At 35.3% G+C, this 26,759-nt stretch overlaps 1 pseudogene; it reads left to right on the top strand.

Annotated features, from left to right (window-relative positions):
- The first annotated feature begins 17,717 nt into the window (after window positions 1–17,717).
- The window catches only part of LOC149570395 (receptor-like protein kinase THESEUS 1 pseudogene), an 87,343-nt pseudogene continuing 78,301 nt past the window's right edge, over window positions 17,718–26,759 (top strand).

Here is a 26,759-nt window from a genome sequence, read left to right on the forward strand (position 1 = left end):
TTTTGTTGGTTGTGGAGTTTGGGGGCTTCTTTGCTTTGTCGATTGGTCATATTGGGGTTTTCTCTTTGCTTGACTTGAGGATTTGTTCACCTGTCCCTTTCGCTCTCTTTCTAGGAACGTCTAAGTTGTTGGGAGATAAATTTCAGCCTTCATGGAGGTAGTTTCTTCCCTGCTTCGTCACCACATCTAATCACCATTCAACAAATGAACAAAAATATATGCACTTTGTTTTCTAATAGATTATTCTCGATTAAATCTTATTACATTGAATAAAATAGTTATAAGAGGGAAAGCTATGTGGGTGAGTTTTCTATCTAATAGAAAGTAGAGATTACATAGTTTTATAAGAACGAAAGCTATGTGAGTGGGTCCTCGATATGTTGGTGAAGTTGAATGGTTATGAATGAGCCTACCAAAGATCAAGAAGTTCTTGTTGACTACAAAACTGATATCATAAGGTTGTGATCATGATTTGAACTAATTTGTTATAATAGTTACCCTTTGAATAGAAATTAATTAGGTTTTTGCTAACCAATGGTTTTAATTAAAATCTATGACCATTTTAACAAATCTTCAAAATGATATACATTTGATATCTAATAGAGAGTGGCTTGGACTACCTTTTGTTATATTGAACATAACGGTTAGCAAAATAAAAGCTATTTGAGTGGGTCTTTAGTATGTTGGTGAAGTTGAATGATTGGCTAATAGAAAATGGGGTTTGAACTATGTCAATGGGTCCTTGGTACATTCGTGATGTTGAAAGGTTTGAGTAAACCCACCAAGGTTCAAGCAATTCTTATTGACTATTAAGACTCAAACATCCTAAGATTGAGATTATAGCTTGTGCAAATTTGGCAAAATAGTTACCATATGAGTAGATATTTATGGTTTATTTGTTGACCAACAATTTTAACAAATATAAGATCATTTCAATACATCTTCAAAATATACATGTGTTATCTAATAGAGAATAAGGGTTACTTTTCTTATATATTGAACAAAATAATTACTAAAATAAAAGCTATGTAAGTAGATCTTTGGTATGCTGGTGAAGTTGAATGATTATGAGTAAAACTAGTAGAGATCAAGTCGTGTTGAGTCTAAGGCCTTGACAACACTAGGGATATGGTTGGGATTATGCTTTAGGTGAACTTGGTAAAATAGATACCCCCCTTACTCCTTGGACATTAGTTGAAGAGGTTTCAACCAAAAGGCTTGTGCTAGTACATAAAGTGCCTAGAAGTGCTTTGTGGATGATATATAATCTTCCATCAAAAGATTGCAAGCTATCGATAAGTACTTGAAAGGAAACACTAGATTGCAAAGAGTTATAACTCAACTAATACATGGTTAAAATAGATATCAATATAAAATCATTTTATAAACTACTGAACTACTTTACCCTAACTGTATTTTATATTCTTCTTGCTTAGTAGTTGCAATTGCAAATATGGACTTTTTTGGTATAGCTATTTGAATATTATTAGTTTTTTGTAGAGTTGTTGTCTTTATTCTTTTGAATAGAATTAATTGGAATTTTGTTGACTGGTATTTTTAGATGTTTATTGTTACATTTTCCAATAGTGTGATGGTAGAGAATAAAATAATTGAAGGATTTGAGCAATACAAATCCACAAAACTTGAAGAACACCTGCATGCAAGAACTTGTCACATAGAAGAAAAGACAAAGAGAAGGCAAGGGTATGGCTCTGAAAATATGAAAGGATATATTATCAGACTGAAGAAATGAATGAAATTTACAATAGATCAATCCTTATAGAAGGAGATTGTAAAACCTGAAAGGGAAACCTTAAGAGGAAAATGCCATTTAATAATTACTATTTAATTATTAAATAGAAATGTATGAGCATAAAGTGAAATTTTAAGAAGGGAGTAAATGTAATTTAATAAATTAAATTAAATTAGCCCTTTACTCTAACACCCCCTTAAGATGAGCAACAATGCAGCTACAAACAATGCATGAAAAAATAAGGAAACTACAATGCTGAAAGAAAACTTGGGTCCTGACAACAAGGCCTGATGAGGTACCCTATCACAACCAAATCTCTATGAAATGGAGAAATAGGGAAAACCACCTGGGAAAAACTTTACTCCAAAAAGAGATAGAAAGAAAAAGTAAAAATGATATGTCTCAAGAGATTCTCTCAAAATCATAAGTACAATGAAACCCCCCATGATAGCCCCCATGATAGAGGCTTGAGACTCCATAGCCCCACTAGAATGGTAGAACTCTTGTGTCGATGAATACACCAATGTAGCTCCACTCTGAAAGAAACAAAGGCACTGGACAAGGAGGATGGAACCCCTAAATGTAAGGTGAAGTTGGAAGTCCTAGTTGATGCTCAAAAGAGAAAGCATGAGAATCCTAAAATAGAATCTCCAATGGAGGTGGGATAATAGGTGTGTTGAATCTGTCATCTAAGAGGAGATGTGTGTGTTTCCTCTGACATATCCTCAACAACTGTAGTAGGTGGCTCGATGACTAGAGTTGTAATGGTACGAAATGTTGAAGAGTAATCCTATGCAATAGATGGAATCTAGATAGGAGGTGGAGGTGTAGAAGTCACAAAACTGGTCTCAAGAATAACACATAAGTTCTAGTGACCCGACTTCACCTCAGTAGTCTCTCGTGAAGAAGTAGAGTGAGTCTCTAATAGTGGAGATGGTGGACCAAAATGAGAGAATGAGTATAAGTGGGAAGAATGATCAAAAATCCCTGTAGCAATAATATTGCATGTCTCACTATCTCTTATGTGCACTGAATCTTGTGCAAACTCAATTATATTTCCTATCCCATTGTGTGTAGTTTGATAAATAGAGAGAAGGTTAGAGGACAAAGAAATAATACATAGTACATCATGAAATTCATGATCGTCAATGTCAATAGAGCCTTTCCCACATACAGTCATAATAGTGTTCTTTCCCATCAAAATATGTGGAGTAGGAGAAGCCTCAAAAGAAGAGAACAAATCCTAAGAAGATACCATATGGTGTGAGCACCTGAATCTAATAACTATCTAGAAGAATGTGGAGTAGTAGTTACATGTAGTGCATGACCCTTTCATATATCTTTACCATCTGACTGAAATAATGATGATAAAGAAGATCTATGAGAAGTAGAAGGAATATCAATGTTGCTCTTCTAAAGGTAAGTTGTCAAATCTAAAACTTGTTTGGCATAGCCACATAACTTCTTCTCATAGCAATGTGACTTATCATGATTGGGCTTATTATAATAAGCACACTTTAGACTATTTAGCTTTGGTTTATCCCCCTTGGGAGGAGGTGGGTTTGATTTGATGTGAGAGCTAGAATCAATCTAAGACTCTATAGGATGTGACTTTTGTTTCTTCTCCTTCTTTCCAGAAGATGTTTGAGCTACCAATGCATAAGTTTGTGAGCCTATGAGAGAATCCAACTGAGAGAGCTTATCTTGATCTCAAGTCAAATGATCACAAAAAACCTCAAAGGATGGCATGGAAAATCTAGTACCCAAAGCATCCATGGTGGAAAGGAAGGTAGAAGCAAAAATCTAAAAATTTCCACAAAGCTTAGAAAGAATCAGGTAAATGCACTCAGTGTTAGCCTTGGTTTCCCCAAAACCTTGCAATAAAGATCTTTTTTGTTTTAATTCATCAAGAAGTCCTCAATGGAAGGAAATAATCTAGTACAAGAGAGGTAAGTTCTACCTCAATTTGAAATGCCTTGAACTCATTCACTATACCAAACAAGTCTTCAAGCTTGGTTCACATAGCTAGAGGGGTATTGCACCCATCAAGATGAAACTATAGATTGTTGGATACCTGTAAAGAAATCAACCCCATTGCCTCATCCATCTTGTTCTTGTGTTGCATGACCTCAAAAGGCCTCTATAAAATTGGCTACACTATGTCTAAACAAGACCACAACCCTTTTGACTAGAGAAGTCATGTCATCGGGGACTTCTACGTGTGATAATTATGAGGGGTTAGAACTTCTAGACAAGAAGAGGTCCCAGACATTGTTTTAGAAGGTGTTGGATTTTTTTTTGAAAAAGTTCTTGTTTACTTATGTAAATAACATAAATAATAATGCAAAGCACTCCTCACAATGCAAAAAATTGAGCCCCAGCTATTAGAAGGAATGTGTATACAAGGAAAAAGAGATAAAACTTTAGTTTGAGAATCACATATACCTTTAAAAAATCTTAAAGAAAATAATAGAGAATCTGGATAGTGCTCAAGAAGAGCTTCCCGACACTTTTGTCGAATCAGAAAACAGAACTAAAACAAGCAAGTTATGGCTTCCAGAAGATAGAAAGCATCATCTAAGTTCAAGCAAACAAAAAGGTACCAAACTAGAAAAAATCCAAAATATACCTTCACAATCATGTCCATCTCAGAATCAGCTTTCTAACAATATTTCATTTTCTAAAAACCGATACCATATACTCAAGTTAGAGCAAAAAAACTGACACAACCTCCAGAAAGCAAAAATAAAAATGTGCAAACCCAAAAAAATGAAATTGGGGCTAAAGATTAAACCCCCGACCCCCCATGTGACTACAAATTGGGTAGGTTGGGTGGTGGTGACTGGGCGATGGCGCGCTAGCGGAGTGTAGGCAGTGTGTGGGAGGTGCGTGGATGGAGGTGGGGCGATGGCACACGAGTAGTGAACACTGGCAACAATCATGGTGCGGCCATGGTGCACTAGTAACGCATCAAAATATCTCAATTTTTTAATTCTTTTAATAAAAAATCACATTGGAATACGTACCAAGGGTCTTATGGCCATGGTAGGCTAAGAAACTTGCCTCAGATTTGCCTAGTGTCCAAAATTGACATATTTTATATGAAGATAGGGGTTTTTATCTCTTCTGAATCCAATTGTTATGTCTGTTTGGACTCAAAGAGCTCTAATTTTCAGAGAACCCCCTATTTGCACATAAAATATCAAAAAAATAGCTAGATCTAATCCAATAAACCCTCGTTGTTGCTTTCTTCAAAAACTGAACAAGCTATAACAAATTCGACTCTGATACCATGAAGGATTTGAGCAATACAAATCCACAAAACTCGAAGAACACCTACATGCAAGAACCTGTCACAGAGAAGAAAAGACAAAGAGAAGGCAAGGGTTTGGCTCTAAAAATATGAAAGAATATATTATCAGACTGAAGGAATGAATGAAATTTACAATTGATCAATCCTTGTAGAAGGAGATCGTAAAACCTAAAAGGGAAACCCTAAGACGTAACTAATATTTAAAAATTAGTATTTAATTATTAAATAGAAATGCATGGGCATAAAATGAAATCTTAAGAAGGGAGTAAAGGTAATTTAATAAATTAAATTAAATTAACCCTTTACTCTAACAATAATGAACAAAAAAATGTAAATCAAGTCAAGTCTTATTTTGTTCCCTATCACATTCTTTATTGAGCACGGGAAGTATAGAAATTCAAATAGAAACAAGAATTGAGAGAGTTGATTCTTGATAGAGGATTACACGCTTTCAACACTAAGGAGACATCAATTAAAAGGTATATAATGCTTTCAAGCACATAAGAGGTCCTAATTAAGGATACACAACTTCAAATAAATAATGTTGGAAGTCTTATTGAGAAACTTAGATATTGAGAGGGGGGGAGTGGGTGAATCAGGGTCACTAAAACTTTAACCTTCAAAATAGCTTGATTGTATTCGCCACATTATCCATCTCATATCTAGATTATACATAACATAACATAAAACTTCAAATGTTAAAATTGATCTCACTAAGTATCACATCCATCAACATGAAAATGCAAACACATAACACAAAGATTTTGGTTACCCAAAAACCCTCCAAGGTTAAGGCAAAACTAGGGTGGGCATGAAACCCACAAATCTTCACTACTACAGTAACAAAGTTATCCTATTAGTACTATAAGTTTGATCACTTCTGATGATCTTCCCTGTAAAGGGTTTGCCCTGTCATGAGATTACAAAGATTGTTAGTGTCTACCTTGATTAAAGGATTTAATACTTACAATGAAGTAAGGACTTTGTTAATAGATTTATAGGCTTGTTAGGTCCACTTTGTTAAGAGATTTACCCTTATTCAATATGTCAAAACTGATAAAATACTTGATCCCTGTGTCTACACTTACAATGCTGATTACAAATCTTCTCCTTCCAATCTCTGATCCAAATTCCTACTAGATATATCTTTACTCTGTCCTTCACTACTTCAATAGGTCGCTAAACTATGTTACTTCACAAATTTCTCTTGCAACATCCAAAACCTGACTCCTTTACACAATACTTTGATTCCTCGTGCATGCACACTCTCTATATGAAAATAGGGTTTGGATCTGCTCTAATAAAGATATTTATAGAGTCTTCTAGAATAAGATCAATGATCTAGATGTCTCCATTTTTCCTCTTCATCTGATTGGTTGTCCCACCATTATAGGGATCAATGATCCACATAAAAACATGTAACAAACTCTATCATCATTGAATCTTATTTACATGTGGCTTGGAAACAATTTACCTCAAAGTTTGTACCATTTCATATATTTTTGTTCACTCTGTGTTACTCAGCACATACTATCTCTAATGCTTGGTCGTAATTGTTATTCCTTTTGTTACTCATCCTTAACTAACTCAACTCCTTATGTATGACTTGGCATCTATATGCTTTGATTACTTGGCATTTACTAAACTTGACTTGTACAAGAATACTTGGTGACCAAAGACTTGCTTAGCTCCTATAGAGCTTGACATATACATGATTATTTACAAGTCTTTACATGACAACCTATATAGAGTGACTTGGTCACAATGATGACCGACCAACTCTGCCTTGTATATGACTAAGTGTTTGACACTAATAGACAACAAAATTTAGAGAGATAAACAAATAAGTCACATAAATGTGCCACTTATTGTCACCTATTATTTGAAATATATTATAATTGACAAATAGTTGAGTTTTACACTCTAAAGCTTGACATTCATTAAAAGATATACAATTGAAGAGACACAAACAAATAAAAATTCATGAATTTGTTTACATGTTCTCTTTAATTTTGGCCAAGAGAGCGTAATCATTTTTCTTGAAGAAGGTCCAACAAGATACTCTCTCATTTAGATAAAAATTTTAGGAGAGAAAGAAAGAGATATATTAATTGATGGTGGGGGTGGGGGTGGTGTTTATAAATATAATGAGGTTGGAAACCTAAACCTTCTTTACAAAAGTGTGACATAGATTTCTCAACCTCAATACTTGTTTTGTATACATCCTAAATCATGTTCATTTTATCCATGCTTAGAAAGTTTTTAAAAATCACTATGTATTGTTTTACCAAACCAAATAGGATCTTTAGTGGGTGTTGAAATTTCCTAAGTAGAGAGATCACTATTACTTTCAACCAAGTTGAGTCCAAAGAAATCCTATCATCATCAAGACATGTGTTAGAAGAGGAAAGAGTTTGGAATGGATTTAGAAAAATATTGAATAACAGAATATGAGGCTCTTTCAATCCTTTAGTTTTGAATTTGAGGACTTTATATATTATCTACAAGAGGAATGCCTAAGTCTAATGAACCCCAAATTTTCTCTAATAAATCATTATTGACACGAAATTGTATTCTAGAAGGAACTATAACTTATTAAAGGATGTTGTCCATCCTACTTTTTCAACATCATCATGCAATCTTGTATCAATTGGTAGGGTGTACATTATTTTTGAATGAGGTAGAATCAGGTTGAGTGAGGGATGTATCTATCTTGATGTTATGTAATAAGGAAATGCTACAAGCATTAACACCTGGTCCATTATCAACTAAGATGTTTCTTATTGCATTATCATTAATGACCATAATGATAGTGAGGGGATCATAATTATTTTGAACTTTTAAAAGAGGTAAAAAATATTGTTTAAACATAATATCAATCTTTATTCAATACATAGAATCAAAGAGAACTCTACATCATTCATCTTGGTGAAAAGTAATACAACAATCTTATGTAAGGGCTCTTGGAGAATCCACATTCTGTTACCCTAAATTATCAACTATCTTTCAAACACACAATTTTACCTTATCTCCATATCTTTCTTATTACAAAAATAGAGTCTCAACCTTGTATTTACATGAGGTTATTGTTTATAGTAAGTTTATTTTGATCACAAATCAATCTAGATTATTCCCCAAAGTTGAAGATTGAAAAAATAAACATGTTGATTTAAAAAAAAAATGTGTCTAGGTTTGAAGCCAAATTTATAGGCCTTAGAGGCTCCAAAATAGCCTAATAATGTTTATAACCAACATAGTGGGTTATATCTTGATATAAAATGTCACAAAATTTTGGAAGCTTCAAATGGTTTGTCAATTGGACACATCATTCAAAATTTATGGCCATTGAAAATTGAGTCTCCTAAAATAAGAAATATAAAATGTGTTGGACACATAAATGAGTCATAAAATGGAGTAACACATGTTGGTTTGTATTTTAACAAATCATAAGACATCTTATATTGGAAATGAAACCATGCTTTTGTAATACAACTTGACGGTTTCATGTATTGTATCTCCTATACTTAGGTGTATGAGATGGAGGTTGTGTGTAAGCATCTAATAGTTGTTGAGTTACTAATGGATCTTTCTTTGGTAGCACTGCTTTCTTTGAAAGTATAATGTATTCTATTGTTGATTTCAAGCCATTTATTGGGTTACTTTGGGAGTGTGTGGTTTTTCTCCCAAAAAGGTTGTCCCTATGTAAATCATTGTGTTGTGTTGTGCATGTTATAATTTTTCTTTATTTTTTGTAACTATTTTAACAATCTAAGAATTTTTTTGCATAGCCCTTCTATCAATGTTTGTGTAGGAAGTTGTTCCACTACTTAACTTTCTTAAATTTCTAGATACAATGTAGACAATTCATTATGACATTAGTATTCTCTTATATCAATAAGTGGGTCAAATTTATAGTTCATACTTTAGAATCCTCTTCAATGTTGGACTTTAGAGTCTAAATACAAGTCAAACTTTTGGTTTAGTTTGTAAATTTTTACTTTGGAGTTAGTGCATTTGCTTGACTTTCAAATTAGGGTGTTGGTTAGAATTTTATGTTCAAGTGCAATAGACTACTCTTTTTTATAGGTTAACAATCCTATTGACACCACTTATATTATAATTTATTAGTGATGAAAATAAAGGATAAATTCCAATGATGAAATATATTTAACACTTGAGTTGTTAAATAGAGAAAAAGTCATGGCTAAATGAATAAATAAACAATAGACTAGGAAACAGTAAGATCTAGATAAACTAAGTTTCTAGGAGGGATACTGATCTTAGACAACTTGTTGTTGGTGTAGAAAGTAATTAAATAGAATAAAATTAAACACAATTTCCTCATCAAATTATATTTTAACAAAATATATGATCAAATGAAGTCACACTTTACCTTTAAAAAGATTACATAGTTAGCACGACTCTAGTCATAATATTCATCTTCAAACATCAATAAGAGGATGTTGTCATTTTTTCCCATACCACTATGTTTTCAATATTGATGCTTTTGGATACTTGCTAGACAATTCTAAAAGTTAACATCTAATTTATATCATTTCACTACTTGGTCGTGAGGTGGCCCTTAATTCTCATTTTGTCGATGATAGCTCACTATGCATTCAAATTCCCAAGAAGATCTAAACAATACCCTAGGTGTTTTAGACTTTTTCTATTATAATAATAAAATTATCTATATGCCAACTTTGATTAACCTAACATGGTTATGATTATTTGCAATGGAAATTCATTGAATATGATTTTTTTCAAGATACTTGAGCATCCCCTTTGAGATTCAAGTCTTTGGAAGTTGCTCATCATAAACTAGAAAGTACTTTTAATTTTTGACAAATGAATATCTTTATATTGTAGATGCATTCAACTTGCCAACAAAATTCTAGTAGCTTGTTAACTTTATATTTCAAATCTTGTTAGCTTTCATGGAAAAGTAGCCACAAGAAATTACCACAAATTATTAGGGTTTCATTTGCTATAAATGAAACAACAAAAAAGTTGGATAATTGCTTCTCGATTTTATTATATTTGACCTGGGCAAAGATGGGTTAGGAATGATTAATCTATTTGTAAAAGAGTTCCTTTTTTGTAAATGAAACAACAGAAAAGATATATAGCTTCTTTGTGATTATATTATATTTGACCCAAACAATAATAGGGTTTAGGAATGATTAATATATTTCCAAAAGGGACCTACCTAATGGTGAAATGGATGATTAGAACTCTTCATGTTTGCATAGGCTAGAAAATTGTTAATATGTTGAGAATTGCTATAGCCAAGGCTATTGATTCTTACAAAGAGATTCAATGGAAGGGAAAAATTATTATGGCACAATACTTGATACCTCGAGCTTCTAGGTGATTCTTAAAGTATATAGAAAGCATGTGAGTTAGTCTCTCTTCATCTTAAATGGAAAGGATAATATAGTGGAATGGTATGATATGCATAAATCATATAACTATAGCTCTTAATAATTAGTTACATAGAATGAAATAACCCTGACAGGTTATTGCTTTTTCCAGCACCAAAAAAACTCTTAATACTTCGGCACCAAAAAAAATACTCTTTATACTTCAGCTCTGATACCACTGAAATGACCCTTACTATAAAAGCACTAAATCTCGATATTGTACTGTGGCAATTCGTCAAATAATTTGCAAACACGCTCTGATACCACTGAGATATCCCCGACAGGATGATTGACTCTTTAAGCACTAAATTTCTTAAACTTCAGAGGTTTGACATTTCGTCAAACAATTAGCAATCGTCAAAAGTATATTCCTGTTTTAAAATCCTTTGCTGCCGTTACAAAACCCGCGTCACACAATTATATGAATCGCACTAATAAGTGATGCTAATGTATGTCATAAGAAAACGGTTGCCTCTTGACATGAGAATGATAATGCCCCACACAAAGAATCTGAGACAATTCGGCTTGCGAACTTCATATGGAGTACTGCCGCTGATTCTTAAACTCCCTCATCCCATCGAACTTGCTTGCTTAACAGTCTTCAGTCTTGGTTTGATGCGCATGGGTTCCTCTTGTATGCAGATTACTATGTATCCAATAGACTCCTTGCGTAGCCTTATTCATATGTTGCAGAATTCAACTGTTGCGATGACACTCATATGCTTTTTTTTTTGCGTAGAGTCTAAGAATGAGATCCAAATACGCTGATGGAGGAGAGACGATGCCAGCAGAGCACAATGTCTCAAACATGTGAAACTATGATCAGGAATGGTCTAAAACTATCTTTCAACTGGATAAGATACTCGTTCCTCTACTTGCAGTAATAGTTCCAGACTCTTGCGGTGATTGGAATCGCCGTGCTTCTATATATATAAGACGGCATCCGTTCTCCAAGCTTGATGCAAATTGTACTCCGCCCTTGGAATGCCGCTGATGGTTGGTTCGACTGTTGGTTATTTTTACAACGACAGGAAGAGGCTGATATCCAGACAAATCGGGAAGCAAACCTAATCACCTCCGTCTCCCTTTATCCACGTAGATGATATTGGGATCTGCCTTAGCGACCCTCCACCAGTTGTAATATTGACTCCTTCGATCTGGTGCGTCTTCAATAACTAATACCGGTTGATGGACGGAAGGATGGGTCTGAAAAAGAATTCACAGTCTGCCCTCGATTAGATCCGTCATTCCCTTTGGTCACACTGCGATCTTCTACAAATTTGCACCTTTCTCTGAGATGCCGCTCCTGACATGGATTAAGCCGCAGAGCACAGATAGGATTGGGCAATGATCTCTATTCGTGATACATGAGCGATCGGATTTGTTTGACTTCACTAGTGCCGTTTCCTTTGTTCACAAACTGTCGCTGCTTGGCCGGAATTCGAAAGTTGTTTCTGAATTAATCTAATTCAACTCTGCTTCCGTCTACAGCGATCTTTAAAATGTAAATCCAAACCTTCCGTTGCAACGTCACCACTGATGTAGATTGAGCCATCTGGGTACGGGGAGAGCTATGCGGCCATACTCATGCAAATTCGATCAGATATGGGAAAATGTGCTTCCAGCTTCCTCTAGTTCCTTCAATCCGTCACTGGTTGATTTCTTTCTCTACTGTCAACAATTTACAAACCCAGTATGATTTCTTCAAGTTTTTCACCGATGCTGACCGGTTCTGTATTAAGTCAGGACTGTGGTCGTTCTTGCTTCAAGTACCCCCAAATCTGTCAATAGTAAACTTCCTTCTTCGGACAACAAATTTGACCTTAGGTCACAGATTTTGTCCCTGATGAAATGACTGAATGTCACCTCCAATCTGCAATAATTCAGATGATATTTCACACCCTCAAAATTGCGTACCAATTGAGAGTTATCGTTCTCAATGGCCAACTGTGACAATTGTAGAAACCCTAGGTTCCACAAAGCACCCGTGATTGAATCACAATCTGAAAAATCAAAGAGAGATACTCAACTGCTTCCTTCGGAAAGAGCCCCGGGGTGCCTATTTATTCTTTTCTCTCCACCTTCTCCAGAGACTTCTAGAACAATTTTGATCTTATCTCTTAAGTGACTTTATTAAATATTTTCCAAGTCACTTTATTAAATACAAGGTTATCTTTTAATATTATATATTTAATTAAAATAATTAATTAGTCGTCCTTGGGCAACCAGATTAATTAAATTAATTAAATCGAACTGTCACCAGAAAATGGGGACATGACAGTCCGCCCTTCCTGAAATTGCTTGTCCCCAAGCAATGGCTGAACCATAAACCAATCAGTATGCCTAGATCCCAAATGTAAATCTGTGTATCATCCCAATCCTTATCATACTCCCGTGGAGAAATCATCAATACCAGTAGCTGAGAAACTGTACTCAACATCCAAACAACTGACAACTCTGATGAAATCATCTGTAAACCAACTGTAGATGTTAGTAGAAGAAACCATTTTGCGGAACTCAAGCCAACTGAAACATCAACTCTATCAAAACTCAAGCCCCCGTCAAAAAGACACCTGCACCCAACTGCATTGTAGATATGACAACAGCCATAGATACCTGAATTACTGCCATCAAATTCAATCTCTGAAAAACTACTTCGGGTCTGTCAATGCTGCAGGCTGAGTAACTTGCTACTACCAATTTTATTTTCAAAAGATGGTGCCAATCTATTCCCTAATGGATGATAAGAAACTGGAGCCAATCTACATCTGCGTGAAATAAAATCTATCTCTGTGTCAAAAGAACAATGATGAGCATACCCTACCGTATAATGCCGGTAAGAACCTCCAAATTCTACTGCTAGCTCATCATCACTGAACTAGTAATCAATATATGGCTCCAATCTCTGACTCCGAGTGACTGTAGGCTGGATAGGATCCCGTGCATTCTGCTCAACAAACCCTTCCTCGAGATCCCTATGAGGTAGCATAGTAGAAAGGACCCCTATAATCTTCTCAACCAATCTGCAAATAACACTAGTATCATGGATGAGAACACCTTCTGTCACTTTATACGGGTCCAAATGAACACATGCACTATCCAACAAATACTCCATGAACGGTTTAGTGCAGTAAAAATTATACGAGGAAGCATCAATATACTTCCCTGCACACCACAACTGATCCTCCTGTGAAGGTGGCATACCCCACTGTACCACACTATCAACTAACTGAGAAGAATCAATCTGGAAACTTGACTCTACCGGTATCCCGAACTCATTAAGACCAACTTCTTCCAAACCCTGAACATGTATGTCAGTCTCAACAATAAGCTCCTCAAAAGCTACTGTAGGAGTGTACTTACCGTCATCTACCTCATTAGACAAATGAACTGGGTCTGGGGCTGGTTTTGACCGCAAATGCTCCAACTACACGGTCACCTCCTTCAACTGAAACTGCGACTTCTGTAGATCCCGCTGTGTGTCCTCTAACGCCTCAGTAGTCGCTATGAGCTCTTGGGAAAGCTCACTCACCTCCTCTTCACGATCCAAGAGGGCCTCATATGCTGTACTCCCCCATTCAACCAAGTGATCACGATCGGCTACCAATCGTAAATAATCTTGCTTCAAAATCCGAACAGCTTCACGCAAGGCATGAATCTCTGCCAAAGAAAAGTAACCACCGCTGGACTCATCTGTCATAGAAGAACCCCAACCAGTAACAGCCAACAACTGACGAGCAGTATCAAAATGCTCACAAGCAATAGTAATGTCTCGCTCACTAACTTTCAACTGGCTAACCACATGATGGCTCTGGCTGGACTGTCTTCTATAAACTCCCTCTGACACATTGTCTGGAGGAATGTCCTCAAAGATACCGGTCTCTAGATTATTACCACCTATATTTTTCGAAGCAACTTCAAAACTTATATCAACATCCAGAGTGTCAAAATCTGTAGTTCTGCTGTCAAGCTCTTCTGTACTTAAAGAAACTGTCAAGGAAGCTGAATCTTCAAAACTGTCTACTTCATCCTCCTGGATGTCATCAAGGCCAAAACGATCCTGGGACTCATCTGTACATGCTTCCAAATATGAAAACCCTTCAACACCTTTCAGCAAGGATGGTCGACTGGAAATATGAACCAAACCCAACAACGGTGCATAAAAACTAATACCAACATCAGATGTTCTGCTGGCACAGGGAAAGATAACACCGTATATTCTGCTAATCAAATCCATGATAGTACTCAAACAATAATGGCTATCATAAAGTGCTAAAGATCTTCGGTTGACTGAATTCCAAATGCTGCTGAAACATTCCCGAATCCATATGCAAGAAACAACTGGTAACTCAAGCAAACTACTTACCTGAGTAATGTGACCAATACCAGCTAACTTCACATACCTGTCTGCCATTGTCCTTGTATCCTGGATGTGAATGCAAGATGAACTCGTAACATTATCAGCTACCATATATGATCCGTCAAATGTAGAAAGCTGAGTGCAAGATGAACTCAGCTCCATGTCATGTCCATTCCCATGTCTCTCCCAGTCCTGTAATGCCAAAGTTGCTCGAGTGTCTTCAAGCTCGCAAGAAAGCTTGACAACTTCCTCCTCCTTCCTCCTCAAGGCATCTAAATAATCTTTGGCAAGGCTTAGAAGATGGTCACGATCTGATAGAAGATGTAAATAGCTCAACTTCATCGTTCCCATTCCTTCACCAATTGCATGTAAGTCACAACAAGAAGATTTTGCCTGAACTCCCTTATGTCTTCCTTGTAACTGAATCATCTGGATGTATTCTTCTAACATCTCCCGCATCCTGTCATGATGAGATAAAGAAGCCACAATACTATCTTTGCTCACCTTCAGCTGGCTGGACAAATCTTGTGAAGTACTACCAGTTTCATCCTTATGTGACGAAGCATCTAACTGAGCCTGGTATTCTCTCTCAGCAAAATCATGGATACTCAGTGTTTGCTCATCTCTACCTGGTATCTCACCATCAACATCCTTATCATCATCTGAACTCACTTCACTGTAATCATTGACTGTCGGAACCGAACCACCTTTAGTATCTGAGACATCACCCTTGGGAAACCTGTACACAACTGTCCCAACTTGAGTATCAAGTTGACAGTTACTATCCATTAGCGTAATATCCTTCACCACTTCTTCCTGTGACCGAACTGAAGCCTCTGACCGGTTGCACACTTGTCTCTCGAATTCCTCATTAAGGTTCCTAGTAACATCTCTCATTGTATCAGTCAACGCTTTGTGAGAAGATTTGACAAAACGAAATCCAGTTGATTTATTCACCTTAGCTGGGACGGACAGCCTATCAATCATACGGTGGTGCTTAACCAACAGTTCAGACATGTTATGTCTGATTTTTCTGAGCTCATCCTGAATGTCTGAATAGTCCTCCTTTCCACAATTTCGACTCTGAATACTGTGTCTATTACTTGTCCAAGATTGTGTCCTCGGAGACTTTGTGTTGTACTTGTCCATCTTGGTTGAAGTAGAGTGTTGATCACTCATGTAATTCGGTCCCCACAGGATGGCAAGAAAAACCGCTCTGATACCACTGAAATAACCCTGACAGGTTATTGCTTTTTCCAGCACCAAAAAAACTCTTAATACTTCGGCACCAAAAAAAATACTCTTTATACTTTAGCTCTGATACCACTGAAATGACCCTTACTATAAAAGCACTAAATCTCGATATTGTACTGTGGCAATTCGTCAAATAATTTGCAAACACGCTCTGATACCACTGAGATATCCCCGACAGGATGATTGACTCTTTAAGCACTAAATTTCTTAAACTTCAGAGGTTTGACATTTCGTCAAACAATTAGCAATCGTCAAAAGTATATTCCTGTTTAAAAATCCTTTGCTGCCGTTACAAAACCCGCGTCACACAATTATATGAATCGCACTAATAAGTGATGCTAATGTATGTCATAAGAAAATGGTTGCCTCTTGACATGAGAATGATAATGCCCCACACAAAGAATCTGAGACAATTCGGCCTGCGAACTTCATATGGAGTACTGCCGTTGATTCTTAAACTCCCTCATCCCATCGAACTTGCTTGCTTAACAGTCTTCAGTCTTGGTTTGATGCGCATGGGTTCCTCTTGTATGCAGATTATTATGTATCCAATAGACTCCTTGCGTAGCCTTATTCATATGTTGCAGAATTCAACTGTTGCGATGACACTCATATGCTATGTTTTTTTGCGTAGAGTCTAAGAATAAGATCCAAATACGCTGATGGAGGAGAGACGATGCCAGCAGAGCACAATGTCTCAAACATGTGAAACTATGATCAGGAATGGTCTAAAACTATCTTTCAACTGGATAAGATACTCGTTCCTCTACTTGCAGTAATAGTTCCAGACTCTTGCGGTGATTGGAATCGCCGTGCTTCTATATATATAAGACGGCATCCGTTCTCCAAGCTTGATGCAGATTGTACTCCGCCCCTGGAATGCCGCTGATGGTTGGTTTGACTGTTGGTTGTTTTTACAACGACGGGAAGAGGCTGATATCCAGACAAATCGGGAAGCAAACCTAATCACCTCCGTCTCCCTTTATCCACGTAGATGATATTGGGATCTGCCTTAGCGACCCTCCACCGGTTGTAATATTGACTCCTTCGGTCTGGTGCGTCTTCAATAACTAATACCGGTTGATGGACGGAAGGATGGGTCTGAAAAAGAATTCACAGTCTGCCCTCGATCAGATCCGTCATTCCCTTTGGTCACACTGCGATCTTCTACAAATTTGCACCTTTCTCTGAGATGCCGCTCTTGACATGGATTAAGCCGCAGAGCACAGATAGGATTGGGCAATGATCTCTATTCGTGATACATGAGCGATCGGATTTGTTTGACTTCACTAGTGTCGTTTCCTTTGTTCACAAACTGCCGCTGCTTGGCCGAAATTCGGAAGTTGTTTCTGAATTAATCTAATTCAACTCTGCTTCCATCTACAACGATCTTTAAAATGTAAATCCAAACCTTCCGTTGCAACGTCACCACTGATGTAGATTGAGCCATCTAGGTACGGGGAGAGCTATGCGGCCATACTCATGCAAATTCGATCAGATATGGGAAAATGTGCTTCCAGCTTCCTCTAGTTCCTTCAATCCGGCACTGGTTGATTTCTTTCTCTACTGTCAACAATTTACAAACCCAGTATGATTTCTTCAAGTTTGTCGCCGATGCTGACCGGTTCTGTATTAAGTCAGGACTGTGGTCGTTCTTGCTTCAAGTACCCCCAAATCTGTCAATAGTAAACTTCCTTCTTCGGACAACAAATTTGACCTTAGGTCACAGATTTTGTCCCTGATGAAATGACTGAATGTCACCTCCAATCTGCAATAATTCAGATGATATTTCACACCCTCAAAATTGTGTACCAATTGAGAGTTATCGTTCTCAATGGCCAACTGTGACAATTGTAGAAACCCTAGGTTCCACAAAGCACCCGTGATTGAATCACAATTTGAAAAATCAAAGAGAGATACTCAACTGCTTCCTTCGAAAAGAGCCCCGGGGTGCCTATTTATTCTTTTCTCTCCACCTTCTCCAGAGACTTCTAGAACAATTTTGATCTTATCTCTTAAGTGACTTTATTAAATATTTTCCAAGTCACTTTATTAAATACAAGGTTATCTTTTAATATTATGTATTTAATTAAAATAATTAATTAGTCGTCCTTGGGCAACCAGATTAATTAAATTAATTAAATCGAACTGTCACCAGAAAATGGGGACATGACATAGAAAGATCACATTCAAAAGAAGAAGAGTTTTTTAAAGAGATATTTGATATTTTGCAACCTTAACATGGAAAAGTGACATGCAACTTAAACATAGTTACAACATTGTCCAACACTTTATTAATGGGATCCACAAAGTTTTGTTTTCAATTACCTTTACTTTACAATTAAAACTCCCATCTTATGCATTTTTTTAATAGATTGGAGATGTGTCCTAACACATAACATATTGATAAGTAGGAGGTATTTTCTACACCAGGTCAAATCATGATATTGCTCTCAGGATTCAACTATGTAGTTTCTAAGTCAAACTCATTTACCCATATTTCATGAGTAGTGGTTTTACAAATCCATCTCTCATGATAAAGAATGGAACACTTAACATGCATTGGATCTAGGTGATGCTCAAAGAGGTGAAGCACTGAGACTTCTTGCAAATTAAGTTGACCTAGTCCAAACTCATACCTCTTGTCCAAACTCAATTAAGGTTTAATATAAATTGGAAAGTGAAATAGTTCCTAGTTTAGTTTGAGCCTACCAGAGCAAATTCTAAAATCTATTTTTAGTTTGGAAGATAAAAAACAATAGAATAGTTGTAGGAGAATGTATTACTTGCATGTTTATCTAAATCATATATTTTTCTTCTTTATTGTCACTAATTAAGACTTGTAATTATGTCAAACTCCACTTTCTACTATATTTATCAAAATAATTAACTAAAAAATATTGTTCTACAACTTAATTAGTAACAAAATAAATCCATTTCCCCTTCATCCAAACCCTTGGGAAACCCCCAAAAAGAATGAGACCTAGAAAAAGCCGACCAAAGAAGGTGTGGGAGACTTGCTAAGAGTAGGGCTAGAATGAAACATAAAGCCCATAGGGACTAGGGGATAAATGAGGAAACAAAGTCTGAAACCAGTGAAAAAAAACAGAAAAAAATCAAAGAAGAGAGTGGGGAAGGAGGAAGAGTTGGAGGGGATAGGGACCAAAGAGACTAACTTAGCATTAGAGGAAATTAAGACTAGGAAAAAGAAGAAAAATGTCAGCTTTAAGAAACAACCCATGTGTCGGTTAGTTTCACTATGAATACAACACACTTCACTTTTGGAGTAGCCCCTTCTCTGAGAAAACAAAATGACGACTTGCCAATGACAGTGACTTCCCTTGTGTGTGTGGATAAAAACATTAGGAGGATGGTTTCTACTGACCCAATGTTGGCTATAGAGGTTGGGAAAGGACAATGGGTTGGTTGCCAGGAGCTGGCAAGTAATGTTAAGTAGATCAAGCTTAAGGAACAATTTGAAGTCCTGGATGAGAGTTTCATTGCTCTCTCCAAGTTTTCCCTTAAGGTCTCTCATGTTGTTGATGTTACTCTGAAGCTCTTGCAATGGGAGAATGATGAGGACAACCTTGGTGCGAAGGACTCTGCTAAGTTTTATGGCTTCCCGACAAACGATTGGGCCAAAGTCTTGCTAGCCAAGAAAGGGAAGGAGAAGGTCAATGTTTTGGCCTTGCGATTTTTTATTTTCTATTGATGACTCTCTACCACTGGTTATGCCCAGCTAATACTTTTACTATTAGGTCATTTGACCTTGAAGACTGTATTTTTTTGGTCTTGGTTTAAACTCTGTAGTAGATATACTAGTAGTTATGTAGATAGTCTAGTTTTTGTTTTTTGGAATAGCTTTATGCACTCTAGTGGACAATCTTTTAGATATGTTCGGTTAATGCTTTCCACTAGTAGTTTTAGTATGGTTACTAATTGTTATGTGAATATGTATGGTTGTACCTGAGTTGCATTTGTTGGTTGGGTTGCTATGATTTTTTATGTTTTGGGCAAGGTAGATTTTTTTTCTTAATATGTAAATAATTTAACCATGATTTTGTATTGAAGTACAACCCCCTTATTTTGACCATTTTAATATCAAAATCAAAATAAATTTATTTTTTATTAATGCATAATAATATACATGAATTATTACATGTAAAATAAATTTCCATTAATGAAAATAATCATACATATCCAAAATTATTTTACAATTATTATGTTTCATTTTAAAACTCATAAAAAACATCCAGAACAAATTGAATTTCAAGATTCAAATCATAAATGGACAATCGCAAAAAGGAATTCTTACAAAAGGTAAGAAGCTATAATCTCAAAGCTAAGAATATTATTTCAAAGCATTGTATGTTATCCATTAACAAATAATTTCATAATATTTTATTGTTATTATATGAGATCTGCCTTCTAGAATAATGAGTTATCCGAAACCCTCCTTTTATAAACATTTTATGTTGTCGCTATCTTATCTTCAATTCCGAACATTGTTCATTGTATTTGAAATAATTATGTTTATTATTATTATTATTAATATATTCATTTAAAAAAAAAAGATATAATATAGTTAGACGTTCCCAATGAATCACCAATTATATACATGGAAAACAGGGATGAGAACATTGTGTGGAGTCCATTAGAGAGTCTGTAAAATGATAAAATAAGATGGAGATGATCTTGACTATGTAACAAATTATTCTTCCTTTTAACACATTTTAAACCAACTCCAAAGCAATTAAGAGTATGTGCGGTCAAAATTTGAAGAACAAAAGAACAAAATAATGTGACTAACTTTAAAGTCACTCCACGACCGTATTGGATAGCTATTGAGGATGAAGAAAAGAAATTTAATGTATTTTAAAATTATTTAAATTGTGAGTCTAATTTTCAAATAACTTGTTTTCTCTTTAAAGAATGGTAATTTAGTGGCTAGTATTTGTCTTTCTAGTTTAGCAATCAATTCTAATTCTAATATTAAATATAATTTTAGTTTTATTAAATTTAATTGATTATAATTCTATTTATTATAAAATTATATAAGTATAAATTACTTTATATAATAATAACTATTATAATAATTTATTTTGAAATGTAATTTCTTTATACAATATTAATAAATATTGATTAGTTATAGTTAATTTTATTTGTTGTTAGGTGTTTTAAATTTTTATTTACTTCTTGTATTTGATAAGTCTAATATTGTCTAGTTCTTTGTGAACACATCAAACCTTGCAAAAATAATGTCATATTAGAAGAAACAATCAAATTGTTAATGCTTCTAAAAATTTCATGTAGAAGACCCTAATTCATTTAGCCAGTCAAATGATGGAAAAATAAAGTTTACAAATTATGAACTTAAAACATTACATTTAGAGGATACAAAATTCAAGATTTATAACAAAGTGGAAGTATAGTAGATTGTAATTGGTCCACATAATTTTTTTCATCACTAGCTACACAACAAATTCATAAATTGATGCAATTGGAAAAACTAATAAAATGGTTCACTAAAGGTTTGATTTATGTAACTCATTAATTACAAATGAAGTATCATAAACTTGCATACATTACAACTTTAAAAAATAGTAACTTGTTAACTATAACTTGCATAAATTAGTAACTTATTAATTGCAAATGTAGTGTCATAAACTACACCCCATGTAGATCCATCAATCTTAGCTGAAGATCGAAATTCCATGTAAACCTTTTGTATTATCTTATCCACCTTATCATTTTCCTTGTCCAAATTCTTGACCACATAGGCTATTTGGATCATGATGTGCGTGTTTCGCAGAGATGTTTGTGTAGTGAACACTCACTAGATAAATTTCCAAACACATAAGTGGTTGTTGGGACATTACAACTATTGTTCTTGATAGTGTAACATTTCTTCACATAGCCCACTAGTATTAGGAGCCATCCGAATTTCTTAAAACTTCATGCTTAGCATCGTTTGGTTTTCATCTTGGCCCTTGAGACTTTACTAATGTTCTTGGAAACTCTTTGGGCACTTCTTGATCATCTTGGATAATTTTCACAATTGTTTGGTCATCCCACATTACCACTCTACCACCTTCATTGCTTACCAATTTGATTTCATATTCATCCTATGGAGCACCTTTGGCTTCTTGGTCTTGAAGGGGATTTGTTTCATACTCGTTGTCATCTCATCTTATTGACATATCATAGTATCTTGAGCATTTCCTATCTATCTATTATTAGTTATTGATTATTGGTTTTCCATTATCTATCTATCTATCTATCTTGGTTATTCGTTGAGGTGGAAACACCAAACTAGGGGCTAGGCTTTGGCAAAACTCGTAAACAAGTAGCCCCAACATTAATATTTATATCTTATTTGTTTCTTTTAAATGAGGAGGCAATGAATGATCTTGAGATTCTTACATCTAGGTTGTAATATTTCTCTCTCTCGTGTTATCTTATACTTGCAATAATCAATTTATTGTTTCTTTGTACTTTTGGTTGCTTCTACTTAGCTTGGTTTCATTTCTAATTTTTAGTTTTTGTACTTATCCATACAAGAAACATATGTGTTATGTTAATGATCTAATCCATGTTGTAGCTCTAGACTCTTGTAGGTATCTAAGATAATGAGCCAAAGGAGATAATCAGTTAATCTTAACTATTTAATTTTCTATTTGTAGTAGTCAAATTAATTTTATCTACTACTATCATGAAGTTGGTATGTTTCTTTAGTTTATCATCTGTTCATTTGGGTTTGGAGTTCTATCTATTTATCTAATCTTGTTGATCACCATTTCTTTCCATAACACTAGTTTAGTGAGGTGGCACAAGGGTTGATTCATTCTTTGCGATTTTATCAATCTCAATGGTGTTGAATTCCCTTCTCCACATTTTGGTGGACCCTATGTGAACTAACCTCCTACATCATCGTCATTAAATGATGGCCCATTCATCAATACGGTGACCATCAATACCATCTCACCATCTTATCAAAGGATGTGTAATACTAAGGTAGCATTTACCCAACGTCTAGATGGTTCTTATAACAAAGAGCCTTCTCCCTTGTATATCCTAATGCAAATTAATGCAAATGATGTGATAGTTGTGATGATTAATCCTTTGTATAGAGTCAATGTCATTACAAAGAAGTACTCTTTATTAATGGGCTACATTTTGAATGGTATAACAAGTATCAGGAAACCATTTAGATCAACACTAAACTATCACTTTGCACTTTGGGTCTACCACTTTAATTGTCCTTGTAGGGCCCAAGGCAGTTCCTATAACTTTTTTTTCTTATTCTTGAGTAGAACCTCTTTTGAGTGAAGTTGGGTATCTCTTGGTTGGTCTCTATGGGGAAAATATCTTAGTGGTTGATAATTTATTTAAGTTCTCCCATAAGGGTATCATGTATACTAGCTAGGATATTAGATATTACCCCTAGTATCCAATGGTGGCTTCAAATTATATCAATTTTGGTCTACTTTGATAGTTCCACTGCTTTTCTAAAATTAGTTTATTTTTATAGGTTGTAATAAGTATGTGGTTGGAGAACTCTCTTAAAAAATATATAGTAACCATTCCCCTCCTATTTCCATTCCTTCATCTCAACCCACCAATATGGTTCAGTTTGCTCCCTATTCCCTCCTCATTAGTGGTCCAAGGTAAGTGTGCAACCTAGGGGAAGCCTCCATTAATTTAGAGGACTTTGTAGCCTCTAATGGTGTCTTCTATTTATACACCTAGTATAGATGAGGGAAATTCTCCAATGTTACTGTTAACCAAATATGTCTTCCCGCCAAAAAATTGAATTCAAAGAGCTAAGCATACCCTAACGTTCATATATTTGAAATTTTAAATATTAGGGCATGCAAGAATACTTTGGTTATACATAGTACATCCTAAGTCCCAAGGTTAAGTCATGTTTTAATATTTTTGTGGGACCACAACTTTTAATATCGTTAGATCTTCCTAGATCTAAGGTCCTTGCCTTGTCATCTTATGAATTTACAAGGGATTTATGGAAGGTGACAAAGTGACAAATGGACACGTAGCATGGTGGACCCTCCTTCCTCAATTCTAACAGAGCACATCATACATCTTCCCAGCCATCGATCTTTTCAAGATCGAGGGTCCTCACTATGTCATAATGGAAAGCTACAAGTATTTTAATTTATACAACATAATGAACACTTTCCACATGGCTTATGGGTCTTGTTTTTCTTGTAGGCCACAAGTGAGGTGGATCCATGTTAGACAAGTTGGCACAGATATGAGTTCTAATTGGTTTGAGTTCTAACAATGGTCAGTAAATTGGTCACATGTTCCTAGGCCATTAGATGGAAGAATGTTAATGTCTCTCATCATGTCACTATGAGAAAATGATCAATCTTTAGTTATAGCAACATGGCGAGGTCCTGACACATGTCCCCGGTGGGCCCCTTTTCTTCAGATTGTAAGAAGTGAAAGGTCAGATCTATGATAATACAACTATGTTTCCATGCTATGATCTTATGATCTAGTGTAAGATCGTGAAGTTAATTAATAGAGTCATCTATGTTATGATATTTAGCTATCCTAACATCGTAGAAGCGTATGTTCACAAGCGATGGTAAGAAGGGTTATGATATTATGATATGTGGTTGTCATAAGATCATAGGTGTGGCTGAAGAGGTCTTCCAAATGCATGGAGATAAATATTTTGTCATAGCATCATGACGATTATAAGATCGTAAAGAGACTTCAAGGGAGGCTTGATGTTAAGACAAGTTGACGATCATAAGATCATAGGAAGGATGAAAGATGCCCTCGACCAGGAGATATGCTATGTTGTAAGATCGTAGGGGTCAGCCTCAAAGCTAGAGATGATACAAGGGTTGTGACTTTATTGATAGTCATAAGGTTGTATCCAAGCTAGAAAGGAAAAAGGGTTTTCAACCAATAAAATTGCAGGAAAGGTACAAGATAATGCTGAAAATTATTGACTCTTTAATGGTGGATTAGATCTTTCGACCATTTGGAAATTTCTTTCAACATTTCCCATGCCTAGTAAATGTAAAAGGAGTGTGCACTCATCACTTGGTTATCCATATACTCAGTTATGCATTAATGACCACCACTTCTTTCTTCTTAGGGTCATTCTTTTGACAAAATATTAGATTTTCTTCCATCTAGGTTTGTTCCAACATTAGATTTTCTCGATCTTTATGGTTATTCCTTGTAATCTTAATGGTGGTAGTTGTGCTTTGGCTTCCAGTAGAAGTTTCTCAGTTACGCTTGAACTATAAAAGAAAGTTTTGTACCCTTTCAAAGGGCTGATCTTTCTCTGGTTCTCTAGTATTGCTTCCCATGCATACTATTGTAATTTCTCATGTCTCTAAGCCACTATAATTGTTGTTGTATCTCTTTCAACCATTAACACACCTTGCAAGACTCCTTTTCCTTTGGTTAATGTTTATTGTTCATATTCTACAATTTTCATGATTGTATCTATTTTTCATTTGAATGATATTAAGTGAAGTTTCTTCCTATAACATTGTTTTGTTGTCTAATCTACATGTGGTTGTTGGATAAAACAAAGTATGAACCTTTGTTCTTTGATGTTATAACTAGTTAATTGCGCATTTGTGGGAAAATATAAAATCAAACACTCTATTTTGGTGCATCACCTCCTCATAATAGATTAGGTAGTTTTCTTCTATGCATTCCTTCTCCCTTTTCCTCTCCAAGAGTAGTTAGGTGCATCTTGATAGCAAAGGAAGCCAACCTTCTCTAGAGACTCAACTTCATAGTTCAAGTTCCATAGCTAGGAGGTTGTTTCCATGTTTCACAAGGTTTTCCTTAGGTAAAAAATTCGGACAAGGGTGCAAAATTTTGTGACAATAGTTACTAAAGTTTAAGTTTTGTCTAGTTTGATCTTTCAATCCCAACATACATCCCTTTTCTTTTTTTCTATATTCGGGGTAAAATGTCATAGTGTGTATCTTTATCTCCTTTGTAACCTACTTCTTATTCTCTAATGTCACCTATTATTCCTTCTGTAGACACCTAAATTTGATTACATTGCTTTGGTAATCCTATTTAGTTATCTCTAAAGGCATCATTAATTAAATTCCTATTTAATTAATCCTTTGCCATCCCCTAGCTGATTAATTTAATTAATCATCTATAGTCCTAATTGATAAATCAAATAACCTATTATTTATCAATTAAATCCTATTCTTCTATCTAATTCCAAAATCCCCATTTATTAAATAAACCTATTTGATAAATGAAACCCTCAAATCTAATAACCCTTAACTTATTCCTAAACCCTCTTTTTAGCCTAATCCACCCCATCCACCCATACTAACTAAGCTTAGTCACTAACTCACCCAGCCTCATGAATGCCATCCACTTGCAAATCTCTAACATCTTTAATCTAATCTTAAACCCAAGTCTAATCCACCCCTTAATGTTGTCACATTCCCTAAGCAAGCTTAAGACTTTCTTAAGCCAAGGAAAGTCAACAATCTCAACTCCCTCCAAAATATCTCAACCACCCAACAATGAATGCTCTTACAAAAGCCATAAAGACTCTTACAAGCTCTTACAAGCCATAATGAAGGGTCTTTATGAAGATATTATCCTTTGAGCCTCCTTTGTTGACTCATC

This window comes from Cupressus sempervirens, chromosome 3, assembly GCF_028749045.1.
Source record: "Cupressus sempervirens isolate cs-2001-9-10 chromosome 3, ASM2874904v1, whole genome shotgun sequence".
Lineage (NCBI taxonomy): Eukaryota > Viridiplantae > Streptophyta > Pinopsida > Cupressales > Cupressaceae > Cupressus > Cupressus sempervirens.